The sequence below is a fragment of the Monodon monoceros genome, unplaced genomic scaffold (genome assembly GCF_005190385.1).
Source record: "Monodon monoceros isolate NGI ecotype Baffin Bay Population unplaced genomic scaffold, NGI_Narwhal_1 Super_Scaffold_11, whole genome shotgun sequence".
NCBI classification, from domain to species: domain Eukaryota; kingdom Metazoa; phylum Chordata; class Mammalia; order Artiodactyla; family Monodontidae; genus Monodon; species Monodon monoceros.
Genome location: NW_021703767.1, coordinates 69202371 through 69219527, shown reverse-complemented (window position 1 = coordinate 69219527; position 17157 = coordinate 69202371). Strand labels below are relative to the sequence as shown.

General features: G+C 45.4%; 1 protein-coding gene across 4 annotated transcripts in view; it reads left to right on the top strand.

Moving 5' to 3' along the window:
• The first annotated feature begins 1578 nt into the window (after positions 1-1578).
• Positions 1579-17157, top strand: part of MYLK (myosin light chain kinase) — a 270323-nt gene continuing 254744 nt past the window's right edge. For 2 of the 4 annotated variants that reach the window (XM_029214527.1, XM_029214523.1), the window contains exons 1-2: positions 1579-1804; positions 6272-6330. The gene's annotated coding sequence lies outside the window, so the exon portion shown is untranslated. Of the gene's footprint in view, positions 1805-1978; positions 2019-6271; positions 6331-17157 lie in introns of those variants that run through there. The other 2 variants (XM_029214528.1, XM_029214524.1) reach the window with 2 other exon arrangements.

The following is a 17157-nucleotide window of genomic DNA, read 5'->3' as shown; positions in this document are numbered from 1 at the left end:
AAGAGGAAAAATATTAATTTTGAAAAGGCTGTATAGTTATCCTCCAAACCAATGAAGGATTCTTAACACACAACAAAGGAAAATATCAGAGGAACCCTGGGGCTAAAGTTTCAGAGCTGGAAGATGCCTGAAAAAAACAAAAAAACAAAAAACATCCCAAGGAGCTTCCTCATTTTCCAGATTAGAAAACTGAGGGCCAGAGATGGTGACTCCCACAAGCTCCACGAAGCTAGTGCCAGAACCAGGTCTAACACTCAGGTCTCCCAATTGGGACTCTCCACCACAGAACAGACTTTGCTTCCTTTAGATTCAATTTTTTTTTTTTAAGAAGTAGCTGAGTTGAACATTTTTAATATTTATCCAGAACATCCCATGATAACGTTTCAAATTGCATTCACAGCTGGATCTTCTGAGGGGAAATAAGATATAGAAATGCTTTCTCAGAGCTGGGTCTGGTTAGCCTAACAGCAGAATTGGGTGGGGGAACCCTGGCCTGAACCTTTGAGAGACTGTCTCTAATCTTAGGCCGTTCTCTCTTTGCCATCTATAGCCTCTTCCCCTACCTCTCCCTTCCTCTTTCTTGCCTCGCTGTGGTCTGATTGCCTCTCCATTAAGTAGATATAGATCATACTCGCACGTTTAAAAGTTGCCTCTCCATTAAGTAGATATAGATCATACTCGCACGTTTAAAAGTAACTGTTAGGCGCTATCCTAAGCACTTTACCTGGCTTATCTCAGTGAAGCCTTTACATTCCTATGAGGCAGATTGTCCCATTTTAGAGATAAGAAGACAGAGTAACAGAGATTAGTAACTTGCCCAAAACTTTGCAGCTGTAAAGTAAGGGGTAGGGTTCTCAACTCCAGAACCTGCCTTTTTTTTTTTTGCGGTACGCGGGCCTCTCACGGCTGTGACCTCTCCCGTTGCGGAGCACAGGCTCCGGGTACGCAGGCTCAGCTGCCATCGCTCACGGGCCTAGCCGCTCCGCGGCATGTGGGATCTTCCCGGACCGGGGCACGAACCCGTCTCCCCTCCATCGGCAGGCGGACTCTCAGCCACTGCGCCACCAGGGAAGCCCCAGAACCCGCCTTTTTAAGGACTATGTTATCTAGGCAGAACAAAATTGCACCTTGTGTCCAATTTTGAAAATGAGCAAGTTTTTCGCGATACTTTGTCCAAAAACCAAAATTGCATTCATTTGGGGGAATCTACTCGATTCGTTGTTGTTTTTGATAGCCACATCAAAGAAAAAATTAATTTTAAAGTCTACAGAGTTTTTCCAGTGTGTTCTTCTTTTGTGTATCGAGTGGTCTTCCACGGGAAAACATGAGAAAACACCCTGAAGGCCACCAGTCCGGTGTGCAAGGAGGAGTTGGGGCGGTGCGGGGGAAGGGCGAGGTGGACCGACGTCCAGCGCTCGGTTCCGCTCCGGATTCTCCTCTCCCGACCAGTGGGAGGAGGGCGGGTAGGCGTGGCGGAAGGACCGCAGGTCCATTCCCAGAGCGCTATGCAAATGACATGCAAATCAGCGCGTGTGAGCCAGAGGCGGCCTTTTGGGTCTGGACGCGGAGCGCCGTGCTCTCAGTCGCTAGCACACTCGCGTTTGCTCTCCCACTTGCTCGCTTTTTCGCCGGCTATTCACCCTCGCCCCGCCCCGTCCCGTGCGGGACTCGCCTCGCGGGCTCCCAGCGCCGCCTGGTCCGCAGCCGGCGGCGGGTTGAACGCTGAGCCTGCGCTGCGCGCCGGTGGCCGGGACGCCCCCGCCGAGCGCCGTGCCTCGGCTCCCGGGCCGCTTTCGCCGCGCGGGTGAGTGAGCCCGCCCCACGCTTTTGTCCCGGCGCGGTCCCTGGGAGTCATTCCCCGAGGGCGGGGGTCCCGGGGTCGGGACCCTCCCTTGGGAGCCTGCCCCTGGCTCCACTGTTCGAGAGGGGTTCCTACGTGCGGCGAGGAGTTGGGGCGGGGTGTGGCGCGTAAGGCGGCGACCCCAGCGTTTCCAGGCAGCACGGTTTTCTTTTGAAAGGTGAGGTGCTTGGGGACAGTTATGCCGTTGTCTCTATAGGCGTCATCCGAAGGGGGCGCTTTTGATTTGAGGGCTGCAAATCGCCGCTAGCCTTCAAGGAAGAGAGGTGGGCTCTTCTCCCAGCTGCGGGGGCGAAGGTGCCACGTGAAAGTCCTTCTAGCCTAAACGCGAGTCAGGGAAGATAGGGCAGTGGCGGCAGCCCCGGCGTCCTAGGCAAAACTGGGGCGTCGGGCGTCACAGGCTTGCTCTCCCTCCCTGCTCCTCACTGAAGCCCCTCGCCTGCTCTGCCTCCTTGTCTTCGACCGGAGTTTCATGGTTGAAGGACCCTTGTTCGCAGATCATTGCGGTTGGAAAGTTTAGGCTAAACTAATTCCCAGGTGTTAGCTGTCTATGGTTAAGGCAGAGCTCCTCCCTGGGACTTGTGGCTACTTACACTCTTCAAGACCCAAAGGGCTGAATTTCTAGGAGTGGTATTGCAGATGTGAAGACGGGCTGATGGGGAGAGCATCTCGTTGTTGTTGGGAGGGCACATCCTCTATATAGTAACCTGAAGGAGAAAGACCCAGCTTCTTTGAGTCCTAGAAGGGGTAAAAATAACCCTTGCAATTGAAGGAGCTGGGCCCTGGTGGGGGAACACCCGGGCAGTGGGAATAGTGCCAGGCCTCAGGCCGCTGCTTTTACCATCCCTCCTCTCTCCAAGTGCAAAGAGCAGAGTATGTGCAATCCGCCCCCGCACCGCCCAAGACCTCGGGAGCCTGCCTAGTGTTGCATCCCCCTTCCAGCTGGGGCTGTAGGTTCTTCCCTGCTTTAGTGCAATCTTTTGTGAAAATGCACAACTTGTCAATGAGTTATTTGCAAATGAGGGGCTTGAGAGAACCGTTTAGGGAACCCCTCACACTTCAAAGCATCAGGGATCCACAATGCAAGTCTCTGGGGGAAGTGTAGGTGCTTCTGGGTGCCTAAAAGGCATTTCAGGTTCTAGTAAAATATTTTTTGTTTCTTTCACTTTATTTCCCTCTTCCCCTCCATCTCTTTACTTTTAAATTCCTGACCCCCTTCCCTTCTCTCTTCGGTGATCCTCTGTCGTGGTCTCTTTCCCTGCCCTGCGTACTGCAGGGATGTAAAAGGTGATGCTGCTGGCACCATAGTGCCCTAGGCTGGTATGGAATGTTCTTTCTTCATGCCCAGAGTGAGGTTGGCCCTTTGTCTCCCATCCTAGGTGGGCCAGTAGCCTTCATCCAGAGCAGGGAGGAGCCTGGGCACTTGGCCCTGGGTGGGGAGTGGCTGGACGCTGGCTACTGGATGGGGTAGTGGGTACTCTGGGGACAAGAGCCTTTTCACCAAGATGTGCCTCTCTGTCCCTTCACTCATGATACAAAAAAATGCTGGTCCTCGTGCACTACTAGGCATGAGCTTGGAAAACTACCCCACGGTGGCAAAGGATCTGTGTGTTTGGTTTCTTTTGTGCAGTAACTAAATAACTGGGGGGGGGTAGCTGGGGCCTTGGAGTATTTTCTTTATATGAGGTTTGCTGATCCTCTTATCAGGAGACTTTCCTCGGGGGTCAGACCTTGGCGGACATGTACAGAGCAGACTAGGCCCTGGGGAAGTTCCTGGTCTAACTGGTAAGCTTAGGCGGACTCACCTGCAGCCTGGACCTTAGACAGACAGGTGTAGTCACCATAGGGCAGGGGCCTCTGGCTGGCAGCTGCAGGGGAGTCTGCTGGGAAGGCTTGTCAGAAAAGGAGGCTGGCCCCAGATGGTGCTGGGGTTGAGAGGCCCTTGCAGTGCCACAAGTGGAGGAGGGGTTTTGATCGTAGCTGGGGAGTTCTGCCCCAGCCTCAGAGAAATACACTGTGAATGCTCTGGGGTCACCATGTACTCAGTGTCTACAAGAATGACCCCTTGCTTCCTCCCCAAGATATGAGTCTGAGTCTGTGAAACAGTTGATTTATTGGCTCTTTGCTTTTTAAGAGGTTCAAGAGGTGACAGTTTGAGAATGCAGCCCAGCCTGGAGGTAGGGGTGCAGAGATCCCATGAACACGTGGACTTTTAGTATCTTTCTGAGAACAACGCTTCTTCGTATTCTGGAAATATACACCAGGGCCGCTTGGAAGCCTAACTGCCCTTCCCCCAGTTCAAACCAACACACTCTGATTGGGAAATTGTTCATTCTTAAAAGCTTCCTGTCCTATCCTTTCTGTAAATGTAGGGAAATTTAGAGTACAACCCTTAGAAAGTAACCTTTCCCAACAGAAGACGTTGTCCTCTCCCAACTTGACTATTTGTCATTCTCCTCTGACCTGCAGAGGGTGCACCCAGAGGACGCGAGGTAGGACTGTTTGCATGTGGACACTTGGGTGGCGTGGGGCTGGGAGTCCAGGGTGAGAGCAGTGCCGAAGAGTCACTAGGACAGGACCCTGTGCCATGTGACGTCTGCCCCCTCCCTTCTGCTCCCTTAGCCCCCTGCTCCACAAGCACTGAAAGGTGAGTGTGCTGGGCCAGGGTCTGCCGTGTGAGCCTCTCCCACCTGTGCAGTTCCGCAGATGAATCCCTTGTCTCTTTATTGAGTTTTGGCTTCATACTTTTCCGTTTGTTTTAAGCCAACAGGTTGAGCAAATGCAGTTCTTACACTCTCAAGGTGGGTGGACCTCAGTATTTGTCACTACAGGTCAGCAGATGCATCCCTCCTGCCCTGTTGGATGCACCTGTTGTCAGGGCTGCAGCCCTTGTGAAATGGAGGCGAGCCAGTAAGAATTGTTCCCTGTTTGTAGCTTGTGGGGATAAGGCTGGATTTCCAGATGCTCACATTGTCCCGCTGTTCACTGTCCCTTTTATCTGAGGGTGAATGCGCACAATGGACACCCTACAAGGGAGCTGTGGCAATTTATGTATAGATCTGGCTTCTTGAATATCCCACTGTTGTCCCCTCCCCCCATTGTTGGTACTTCTGTCTCCCTTTCTCCCCTCCCCTCTTCTCTTGGGCCGTCTGGAGACAAAAGAAACGGGATGAGGAGAGGATTTACTTTTCTTTTGGATCTGCTGCTTGATTCCGCCCTCCTCCCCCCACCGCGGACCGTGGGCCCCCAGATCGGATGGATGCTGATTTGTTAACGCAGGACCTTATGAGTTAGTTCTTATAATCTTTCAGGAACCAAATAGCTACACTGTTGAGCTTCTGTCGTTGAGGATGCTGTTTATGTTTTTTGTTTTCAGAGATTGATATTTCTGGTACAGAGTAGCTCTCCTTCAGATTTCTGGCAGGACAGGCAGCGCGAGAGTAGAATGTGATCTTTGGAGTTAAACTTGGGTTCAGAGCCATCCTGTTCACTTACTGGCTGGATGTTCCTGGGTATGGTATTCAACCTCTGTGGGCTGACTGCAGTTTCTCCTTCTGACAATGAAGGTGGTCATAAAAATGAAATGAATATGTGGATATAAGGAGGCACAAAAGAAGGAATACCCGTTATTCTACATATTGAGTAGTGTTCGCTAGGTCTGTGGAATGACCTGTACCTCGGCCAACAAACATGAATTACAGACCTCCTCTCCACCTAGCCCTGTGGAGGATTATAAAAGGAAGGTAGTATGCCCAAGAGACTTCGGGTTTTTGTGGGGAGACAGCTAACATGTATGAAGTATATAATTAGAAAACAGGGATAAGTTCTGTGGCACAGACTCATTTGGGGGAATTTCAGAGGCTGGCGTGATAAGGAAAGGCCTCGAAGATGAGGAAGAGGGAGGGTGGGTACAGGCCCGAAGAGAAGAAGGTGGGAACACTTGGTTCCAGTGTCCAGACGCTCTCAGCTCCTCCTTTGTTAGAACCTGGTGAAGAACCTTTGACCCTGTGGTGAGCTCTCAACCATGCAGGACAGCTTGTCCTGAGATTTATTTTGGGGGTGTTTTCCCTCTGCTGCCCAGAATATTCCTGGAACAATTTTGTTTTCACTTTATACTGGATCAAAAATTATGTGAGGCAAATCTATAGCCAGAGTGAAAGCCCATCCCATGAAGACTTCTGGGTTCCCGGGGCTCTGTGTTCTTTCCTCATGCTTCATTTCTGTCAGTCCACCTGACACCTGCCTTATAGTGAGGTGGATGGCCTTGTCTAAGAGGCCAAGGCGTTGGTGGCAGAACCGGGAACAGCCAGAGTTATTGTCACTCCACCCTGGTGGGGGATGGTGATGGGGTGGGAAGGCCTGACCCCGGCCAGAGAAATGGATGCATGTTGGTTCTATCATCTGTCCCACCAGGTTCTCCGAAGTCCTTGAAGGCTGGCCTCTTCAGTCTGAGGGTGACCTGGGGAGCAGAGGTGAGTGTTCCTTATCTGGCCTGACTCTATGATCACTGCCATCTGTCTGCTGCCAGGGCCCCTGCGTACCTTATATCTGCCCACACAGCTTCCACCCATCCCTGAAGTCCTAGCCCGCATCCCACCTGATAGCTAGACTCGACACCTGTGGCTGACACTGTCTTCTGGGTCTGCCTTGACTCTGGAATGTACCATCTTCCACAGGAATTTTCACCCTATGAACAGTTGGAGGCTCTGGCCGTCAGCACTGACCCTGGCAGGAATGCTTTTCTCCTTTTTTAGGTCTGGACTAGGTAGAATGTCTCCTGAGGCTGTGTGACAAACCAGGAAGAGGCCGTGGTTTGGAGTCAGCTCCAGCGCTGTCCAGGTCTCTGCAAAGGCATATATAAATGCAGCCCAGCCTGGAGTTAGGGGTGCAGAGATCCCATGAACACAGGGACCTCTTCTCTGCTTGCCTGAGGAGGCTGTGGGCAGATAAACAAATGCTTGGTAACTTTTATTGCGACGCAGTTATAAGGTGTGGTGGCCCACTAGGCCTCAAGTTCCTGAGGGCAAAGGCCATGGTTCATCTCTGTGTCCTTACTCTTAGACCAGTAAGTCGTCTTAGTACCTGACACGCCACAGGTGCTGGGTTGAAGGCCTGGCTAGTGAGTGAGTGGGAGTGTTCAAGAAAGATCCTAAGGCATCTCCCATCTGCTCCCAGAGAAGGTACTTTCCACTCATCTACCTCATGGTTAGGCATAACTGTTCTATTTTTCTCCTAAACATTATGCACTTTTCCTGCGGAGTACTAAGCCTATTCAGAGAATGTGCCTAAAACGGACCTGTTTCTACCCTTCCTCATTATCCAGGTTCAGTCCTCAGTCCATATTTTTGTTTTAGTGTCAACAGAGCATGGTCGCTTGGTTGGTAACCTTGTGGAAATGGATATGTTCAAGAAGAGGCAGTCGGCTGTTTCAGTGCCCGTAACCTTCCTCTTATTACTACCGAAGCTTCTGTCTTCATCGTAGGGCCTCATGCTGGGCATGAGACAGTTAACGCAGCTGCTACTGATTTTACCCCATGGCGTTTCAACTGAAGTGTTTTAGGGAGTTCTCAGGCTTTTGTTGGGATTGGGCAGTCACCTAGGGCACCAGCTGGTTGCAGAGGACCACGGCCACGCAGCCCCTCCTCTTGTGGTTACCCCCTGCTCTGATTATCCCAGGCAGAGAGAATCCCTGGGTTTTACTTTCATATTGCTGTTGCTCACGACCAGACCTTTGCTAGCTCACACTTGGACTACAGACTGGCTTCCCTGTGGCACAAATACATTTTACACTTGATTGCTTTGTTAATCTTAAAGCCCAGTCTGGCTGTGTCACTCCACCTTCAGAAACCTTCAGTGGCTCCCTGCTTCTCACAGAAAAGCCTTAACCTGAAGCGCAAGGGCCTCTGTAATCTGACCTCCAAGGCAACAAGACTCATTAACTTATTGTCCCTGAACCCAGTTTCCTATCTCTTTGCCTTTATGAGTTTATCCTCTCCAGGAATATTCTTTGCTTGCCTCTTTGTCTGACAAGTTCTTCTATCCTTAAATATTTGTTCAGGGAATGAATTAAGTTCCTAATACGTGTCAGGCACCTGCCCCAAAATGGAGACTGCCTTGGACCTCCTGAGCTTCAAGTTCCCCTCCTCATTTGAACTTCCGTAGGAACCTTGAATTGGTCCCTGTAAAATTTGTTTGATGGTGACAAGTCATATATTATTATGGAAAGTTTACTTGTTTAGTTTTATTCACGCTAAAATTTTTATATCTACAACCACACAGAAAAAACTTCAAGGGAAAGACATGCCTAAAGCCTTTATTTCCTAATAGCAGTCTTCCAGATCCCACTAATAACAAAAATTCCTTTGGGAGCCTTGTTGGCAAAATAATCCATGCCTCCTAGTCCCCAGCCTAGACCTGGGTGTGGTCAGGGAATCTGTTTTTACAAAGCTCCCCAGGTGTTTCCAATGTCAGCCAGATTTGAGAATCAGTCTTGGTTGCTTTTTCACTATGTAATTATTTCTTTGATTTGTGTATTAGGAAAGATTCTTCAAAATTAACAGAAACCAACTCAGGCTAGTTGAAGAGAAAAAAAAAAGGTAATAGTTGTATAGTGAAAGGAGATAACATTCCCATATTTTCTTGATTTCAAGTTACCATAGGCTGTAAGATTCATATCACTTTTTGGATTCTTAGGGGAAAAAAACACTTCCTTTAATACACACAATTTTAGAAGAATTTCTAAATTTCAATATACTTTTATTCATATTCACTTTCTTCATCATTATCACAATCAAAGTATTCAGATCCTTCTGAATTGTGTTTGTCTATCAGAATTACACAAAACTTTAAGATAAAGTGCTGTTTTTGATAATCTGTGCTCATGATATTTGAATGTTGAGCCATCCTTGAATTCCTAAGATAAATTCTTGAATAAATACTTGGTCATGTATAGTTTTGGTAAACACCTTGTTGGCTTTGATTTTCTAATACTTTATTGGAATTTTTTTTTTTGCATTTGTGGTCATAAGTGAGATAGAACTATTAACTGTCTTTGCTATCCTTGGCTGATTTTGTGTGTGCCCACGATTTTGACATCTTCAGCCCCTTTAGGATCGACAGAATAATTCTGAGGAGTACTAAAGTATACCAGGGTTTTATCTACGTTTCATTTAGGTTAAACTTTTAGCTCTGGTTTAAGTCCTATAAGAAAATAATGTTGCTAAAAGTCTTCTTCTGAAAGTTAACTGGAAGCTTTGAAAAAACTATCGTTCAGTACCCAGCTGATCATGTGTTGCACATGAATTAGTGACACCAACTTTTCCTATCTTTGAAAAGTCTATGCTTTATTCTGATACATGTGGCAGTTTCTATTGCCTTTGATCCCATTGCTTGACAAGTGGTAGGCGTTGTTTTAGTTACACAATAACTTTTCTTTTCCATGCTGCATCATGGCGGAATCTTTTCTTTTTTTTAATTTTTAAAATTTTGGCTGCATTGGGTCTTCATTGCTGTGCACGGGCTTTCTCTAGTTGCGGCGGGCGGGGGCTACTCTTCCTTGCAGTGCATGTGCTTGTCATTGCATGGCTTCTCTTGTCACAGAGCATGGGCTCTAGGTGCACAGGCTTCAGTAGTTGTGGCTTGCGGGCTCTAGAGTGCAGGCTCAGTAGTTGTGGTGTACGGCTTAGTCGCTCCGTGGCACGTGGGATCTTCCTGGACCAGAGTTTGAACCCGTGTCCCCTGATTTGGCAGGTGGATTCTTTTTTTTTTAATTTTTATTTATTAATTTATTTATTTTTAGCTGCATTGGGTCTTAGTTGTGGTGCACGGGCTTCTCATTGTGGTGGCTTCTCTTGTTGCGGAGCACCGGCTCTAGGCATGCAGGCTTCAGTAGTTGTGGCACATGGGCTCTAGAGCACAGGCTCAGTAGTTGTGGCTCACAGGCTTAGTTGCTCCACGGCATGTGGGTTCTTCCCAGACCAGGGCTCAAACCCGTGTCCCCTGCATTGGCAGGCGGATTCTTAACCACTGCACCACCAGGGAAGCCCTGGCAGGCAGATTCTTAACCACTGCGCTACCAGGGAAGCCCACCTTGGGCACTTTTATAGTCAACTCTTCTACCACCTGAAGACCCTAAGTGGGAATCACTGGTCTGATTTCTGTACCTATGATTTTGCCTCTCTCAAAATGTCATATAGTACGTAGCCTTTTAAGTTTACCTTCTTTCATTTAGCCTATATTCTAATATTCATACCTATATTCTAGTAGGTATACTTTTATCAGTGTGTTGGAGAGTTATCTGTGTTGTTGGGTATACCAGTAGGTCATTCCTGTATGCTACTGAGTGTTATTTCATTGTATGTATTTCTCTATTAGCCAGTTGAAGGACATTAGGGCTGTTTCCAGTTTGGGGTAATAATGAATAATTCACTCTGAGTATTTGTGTACAGGTTTTTATGTGAACATAGATTTTCACTTCACTTGGGTAAATAGGAATGGGATTGCTGGGTGATATGGTGTATTATAATAAAATGGCAAACTGTTTTCCAAAGTGGCTCTACCATTTTGCATTCCCACTAGCAATGTACAAGGGTTATAGTTTCCATATCCTTGTCAGCACTTAGTATTGCCAGACTTTAAAAAATTTTTAGATATTCTAATAGGTATACTTTTATCATTGTGGTTTTAATTTGCAATTCCTTAATGAATAATAATGTTTAGCATCTTTGTTTCATTTTCATTGAGTTTTGAGATATAATTTTTCATTTTCTGGACGTGAGTCCAGACATGTTTAGCAAATATTTTTTCATTGTCTATAGCTTGTCTTTTTATTCTCTTAACAAAGTCTATTTTTGCAGAGCAGAAGTTTTTAATTTTGCCGAGGTCCAATTTATCAATTGAAAAAATATATTCTTTTGGTGGTGTATCTAAGAATTACCTAATATGAAGTCATTAAGATTTTCTCCAGTACTTTCTTTAAGATGTCTTATAGTTTTAGGTTTTACATTTAGGTCTAATCCATTTTGAGTTAGTTTTTGTACATGGAGCAAGGTATAGTTAGAGGTTCTTTTTGCATACAGATGTCCAGTTTCTCTAGCACCATAGTGAATTGAAATGACCTATCCTTCCCCTTGAAGGATTGAATTGCCTTTGTATCTTTGTTGGAAATCAGTTGAGAATATATGTGTGTGTCTGTTTCTGACTATTCTGTTCCATTGGTTTATGTGTATATCCTTTCAGCAATACCACGCTGTCTTGATTATTGTAGGTTTGTTTTAAGTTTTGAAATCAGGTAGTGTGAATCCTTCAACTTAGTTCTTCCTTTTCCAAATTGTTTTGACTATTCTATATCTTTGCCTTTCATATATATTTTAAAATCATTTTATTGGTTTCTGCATAAAATTCTGCTGGAAGTTTCATTAGTATTGTATTGAATCTATAGATCAGTTTAGGGAGAGTTGACATGTTAACAATTTTGGGTCTTCTAATACATAAATAAACTCCATCTCTGCACTTATTGAGGTCTTTGATTTCTTCATCAGTGTTTTGTAGTTTTAGCATAGTAAATATTGGACATATTTTGCTAGACTAATAGCTATGTATTTCATATTTTTGGTGTAATTGTAAATGGCACTTTCAGTAAAATTCTGTTTTCCAGTTGTTCATTGCTAGTACAGTTGACCCTTGAACAACTTGGGGGTTAGGAGTACTGACCTTCCTTGCAGTTGAAAATTCGTGTATAACTTAGAGTCAGTCCTCTGTATCTGTGATTCCTACTTATCTGAGGTTCTGCATCTGCAGATTCAACCAACCGAGGATCATGTAGTACTGTAGTATTTACTATTGATAAAATTCATGTATAAGTGGACCCACTTAGTTTAAACCCATGCTGTTCAAGGGTCAACTGTAAATACAATTGACATGTTATTTCAGTGGATTTTAAAAAGATTTAAATCAGAGGATAAAGTGTACCAAAATATGTACCTATAGAATTTGGAAATTAATATAATTGGTATATAATTGTTTGAAGCTAACCAACACCATAAAAATATGTAATTTAGGGGCTTCCCTGGTGGCGCAGTGGTTGAGAATCCGCCTGCCAGTGCTGGGGACATGGGTTCGAGCCCTGGTCCGGGAGGATCCCACATGCCGCAGAGCAACTGGGCCCGTGAGCCACAGCTACTGAGCCTGCGCGTCTGGAGCCTGTGCTCCGCAACAAGAGAGGCCGCGATATTGAGAGGCCCGCGCACCGCGATGAAGAGTGGCCCCCCCTTGCCGCAACTAGAGAAAGCCCTTGCACAGAAATGAAGACCCAACACAGCAAAAATAAATTGATTAATTAATAAACTCCTACCCCCAACATCTTCTTAAAAAAAAAATATGTAATTTAGGAGGCTGAGTTATAGAACCAATTTTCAACCCTCCTCTGCCTCTTAACTATTTCCCTGAGCTTTTCTCTTTCTAACAATTGATTTTTGTATATTGATCTTTGTATCTTGTGACCTTTCTTATAAATTTATTTATTTATTATTTTTGGCTTCATTGGGTCTTCTTTGCTGTGTGTGGGCTTTCTCTAGTTGTGGCAAGCGGGGTCTGCTCTCGGTTGCGGTGAGTGAGCTTCTCATTGTGGTGGCTTCTCTTGTTGTGGAGCACAGGCTCTAGGCATGCGAGCTCAGTAGTTGTGGCTCGTGGGCTCTAGAGCGCAGGCTCAGTAGTCGTGGTGCACAGGCTTAGTTGCTCCATGGCATGTGGGATCTCCCAGACCAGGGCTTGAGCCCATGTACCCTGCATTGGCAGGCAGATTCTTAACCACTGCGCCACCACGGAAGTCCCTGTATCTTGTGACCTTTCTAAACTCACTAGTTCTAGTAGCTTTTTTTAAGATTCTTTGGGATTTTTCTATGCAGGTAATATGTTATCTGTGAATAAAGACAGTTTTATTTTCAATCTAATTTATTTGGCTTGTATTTATTTTTCTTGCCTTGTTGTGCTGGTTAGGATCTTCAGTATAATGTTAAAAAGGAGTGGTGAAAATAAACATCTTTGTCTTATTTCCAATCTTAGGTGGCAAGCATTCAGTCTCATACCATTATGTTTGATGCTAGCTGTGTGATTTTTATAGATATTCCTTATTATGTTGAGGAAGTTCCCTCTACTCCTAGCTTGTTGAGATTTTTTAATTTGAATGGATAATGATTTTTTTTCAAGTGCTCTTTGTAGATCTGTTGAAATGACCATGTATATCTTTTTTTTGTCCAAGAGTTGGCAGATGTTTTCTTAAAGGGCAAGTGTCTTAGTCTGTTTAGAATGCTATAACAAAATACCACTGAATGGGTAACTTATAAACAACAGAAATTTATTGCTCACAGTTCGGGAGGCTGGTAAGTTCAAGATCAGAGTTCCAGCATGGTCAAGTTTTAGAGTGTCCTCTTCCTGGTTCATAGCCAGCACTTTCTTCCTGTGTCCTCTACATGGTAGAATGGGTTAGGGATCTCTTTGGAGTCTCTTTTATAAGGGCACTAATCCTATTCATGAGAGCTCCATCCTTATGACTTAAGCACCTCCCAAAGGTCCCACCTTTTAATATCATCATCTTTGGGCGTTAGGATTTCAACATATAAATTTTGGAAGGACACAAGCATTCATAGCATTCATAGCAGCCAGAGAGTAAATATTATAGCCTTTGTGGGCCATAAGGTCTCTACTCGGCTCTTACAAGGTCTCTAATCAATGACTCAGCTCTGCCATTGCAGCATGAAACCAACCATAAACAATACATAAATGAATGCGCATGTCTGTGTTTCAGTAGTTATTATTTACAAAGACAGGCTGCATAGTTTGCTGATCTCTGCTTTAGTCTGTTGATATGCTGAATTACATTAATTAATTTCTGTATGATTAACCAGCCTTACATTCCAGGAATAAACTCCACTTGGTCATGATATATTATTTATCTTTTTGTATATTGCTGGGTTGAATTTACTAACATTTTATCAAGGTTTTTTGTGTGTGTGCATTTATACTTATGAAGGATATTGGGCTAGTTCTCTTCTTATAATGTCTTTGTCTGATTTTGGTGTCAGGGTATTGGTTACCTCATAAAAGGAGTTGGGAAGCGTTTCCTCCACTTCTATTTCCTGGAAGAGTTGTACAGGGTAGCTATTGTTTATTTCTTAAATTTTTGGTAGAATTTTCCTGTGGAGCCATTTGAACCTGGTGTGTTTTCTGGGATGGTTTTAACTGCAAACTAAATTATTTAATAAGTGTAGGGCTATCTAGGTCATCATTTTTTCCTTGAGTGATTTTTTTAAACATCTTTATTGGAGTATAATTGCTTTACAATTGTGTGTTAGTTTCTGCTTTATAACAAAGTGAATCAGCTATACATATACATATATCCCCATATCTCTTCCCTCTTGCTTCTCCCTCCCACCCTCCCTATCCCACCCCTCTAGGTGGTCACAAAGCACTGAGCTGATCTCCCTGTGCTATGTGGCTGCTTCCCACTAGCTATCTATTTTACATTTGGTGGTATATATAAGTCCGCGTCAACTTGAGTGGTTTTTGGTAGTTTGTGCTTTGGGGGTAATTTGTTTCATCCAAAATGTAGAATTTATGGGCAAATATTGTTGATAATATTTGCTTATTGTCCTTTTAATGTCTTTAGGGATTATAGTGATGTCTCTTCTTTCATTACTAATATTTGTAATTTGTATCTTTTTTGCTCTCTGCCAGTCTGACCAGAGGTTTGCCAACTTTATTGATATTTTCAAAGAACCAGCTTTTGGTTTCTTTGATCATTCTCTGTTAATTTTCTGTTTTCAAGTTCATTGATTTCTTCTCTTTATTATTTGTTTTCTTCTGCTTGCTTTGGTTTAGTTTCTCTTCCTTTACTAGTTTGCTAAAGTGGAAGCTTAGATCATTGATTTGAGACCTCCAGAATTCTCCTTTTTGGGGGTAGTTGTGTTGGGAAGGTGAACATGGAGGTATAGAAGGAGTTTTTCTGCATCTACAAGCATTTATTATGAAAGCTTTAGTAAAAGCCTGTGCCAGATTCTTCCAGAGAGCCCTGAGGTTTTTACCTGCGAGTGGGACCGGTGGGAGGGAGGAGTGGAAGTCGTACCTTGGACTGTTTTCCTTGTGGAAGGCAATGGCCTGGTCTTCCAGCCCTGAGAGTCTGGGACCCTAATGCTCGCATCTGCTTCCCAACCTGGTCTGTAGAACAGAGAGTAGAGGGAGTTGGAGTTGCTGTAGTTTTATGGGTGAAAGGGCTCTTTCCCAATAATTTAGATCAAGGGTCAACAAACTTTTTCTGAAAAGAGCCAGTAGTAAAAATTTTCAACTTAGCAGGCTATATAATGTCTGTCACAAGTATTCAACTCTGCCACTTTTTTTTGTAGAATGAAAACAGCCATAGATAATATGTGAATGAATGGTCATGGTTGTGTTTCAATAAAACTTTATTTACAAAACCAGACAGTTTGGCCTATGGGGCATAGTTTGCCCACCCTTGCTGTAGTCTGTTAATATGGTGAATTACATTGATTGATTTTCAAATGTTGAACCAGCCTTGCATTCCCGAGATAAGCTTCACTTAGTTTAGAGCATCTGGTCTGCACCTATCCGTGTCTTTGTTTCTTAGCTTGTCACCAAGCTGGGAGCTTCTCAGGAGCAGGGTCATAGTATAGTACCACCTCTTATCTCCCATCAAGCATATAGTGGATGGTTAGTAAATGTTTGCGGCCCATGGAAAGAACTGTGCATGTCCATGGTGCTCCTGCTGACCTCCCTTTATGGTCCCCTCAGGGGCTCAGAGGAAATGGGGGCTGTGTGGAGGAGTTGGGCCCAAGTGCTGTCACTGCAGGCACAGGCTGATCTTTCATTTCGGAGCCTATTTTGGAAACATGACTTAAGTTTGGTCTGTGGGGCACTGCTTTCTAATTACTCTCTCCTTTTCCTAAGAATTGTGGTTGACACAGGAAGTCAGGCATCCAGATGCCAGCCTAGTGCTGGTGTTCTGAAAGGGCTTGACTGACCCCTACCAGGGCCCTGGTCTCCTTTTACAGAGGGTGTGCATGTGTGTGGGAGAGCCGGAGCAGGAGGGGGTCCCATCTGGCTCCTGAATGTGAACATGCCTGACCTTTGTGTCTCTGGCAGCTATGTGTTGACCACATAGTGCCATGGCAACTTGGTGCACCAGCCAGATTTTGTATAGGCAGGTTGCAGAATCCATCTCGGCTACTTCTTCTCATTGACTGGGAGAGCAGGTGTGTGGTTGATGGGGAGGTCCAGGCTTTGCAGCTCACACACCTGGGTTTGAATCCCAGCTCAGCAACTTATTAGATGGGTGAGCCTGGGAAATTATTTAACTACTCTGAACTTCCCTTCACTCATTTCTAAAATGAAGATGCTCACAACCTCCCAGCATTGTTGCGAGGGTTACATTAAACGCCCCACCCCCTCTCCTGAGAGATGAGGGGGGACTCTGAAGGATATTAAGCAGGGAGTGGTGGGCAAAAGAAATGCAAAACAAGTTACAAACATGATGGGAAAATCCACTAGACATCTAGGGTATGGAGAGGGGTGTTAGTCACTTTCTCCCTTCTCAGGTATTTTTTGACTGAAGGCTGGGAGGGGTGACTCAGGGGCTGAGTGTCTGATTTTGCTCTGGAGTAGGGAGGGGCCGACTGCCAGGTCTGGGTGGGGCCTTGGATTGTTTTGGTGCTTTTGCCTTATTCAGCCCGGTTCACTGGGATGGGAACAGGGTCCTGGGACTGCGCCAGACTCTGGTGAGTGGAACCGATTGCATAATTGCCTGGTGTTTGACAGTGTCAGACCCCTAGGACCTGGTGACAGTAATAACCCTCCTTTATCCATGTGTAGGCCCTCACTGTGGACAGAACACATTTGTACCATCCTTACTGCCCAGTGACGTGCGGGAGGGGTGAGGAGAGTTCTCCCCAAATGCCATCAGGACGCCCCCACCTCTTTGTGTGCTCTGGGGTCTCTGCTTTCCTTTGCTGGCATTCTAGACCCCTGAGTACAGTTGTTAGGGGATGAGACCCCTGTGTCTCCTGCCGGAAATCAGTGAATCAAGGAAACTGTTGCTTCCAGGCCCACCCTGCCCACCCTCTGGAGGAATCAGACCAGGGCTTTTACTAGAGAGCTCATAAAACTTGTTAGAGGATTGGAAATTAAATAAAGTTCCAGTTTGGTCATCCTGAGATGATTTTATATTATCGTACCTCAAAACAACATTAACGTGTAACATCCCTGGTTAAAAAACAGTGTTGATCTTCTAC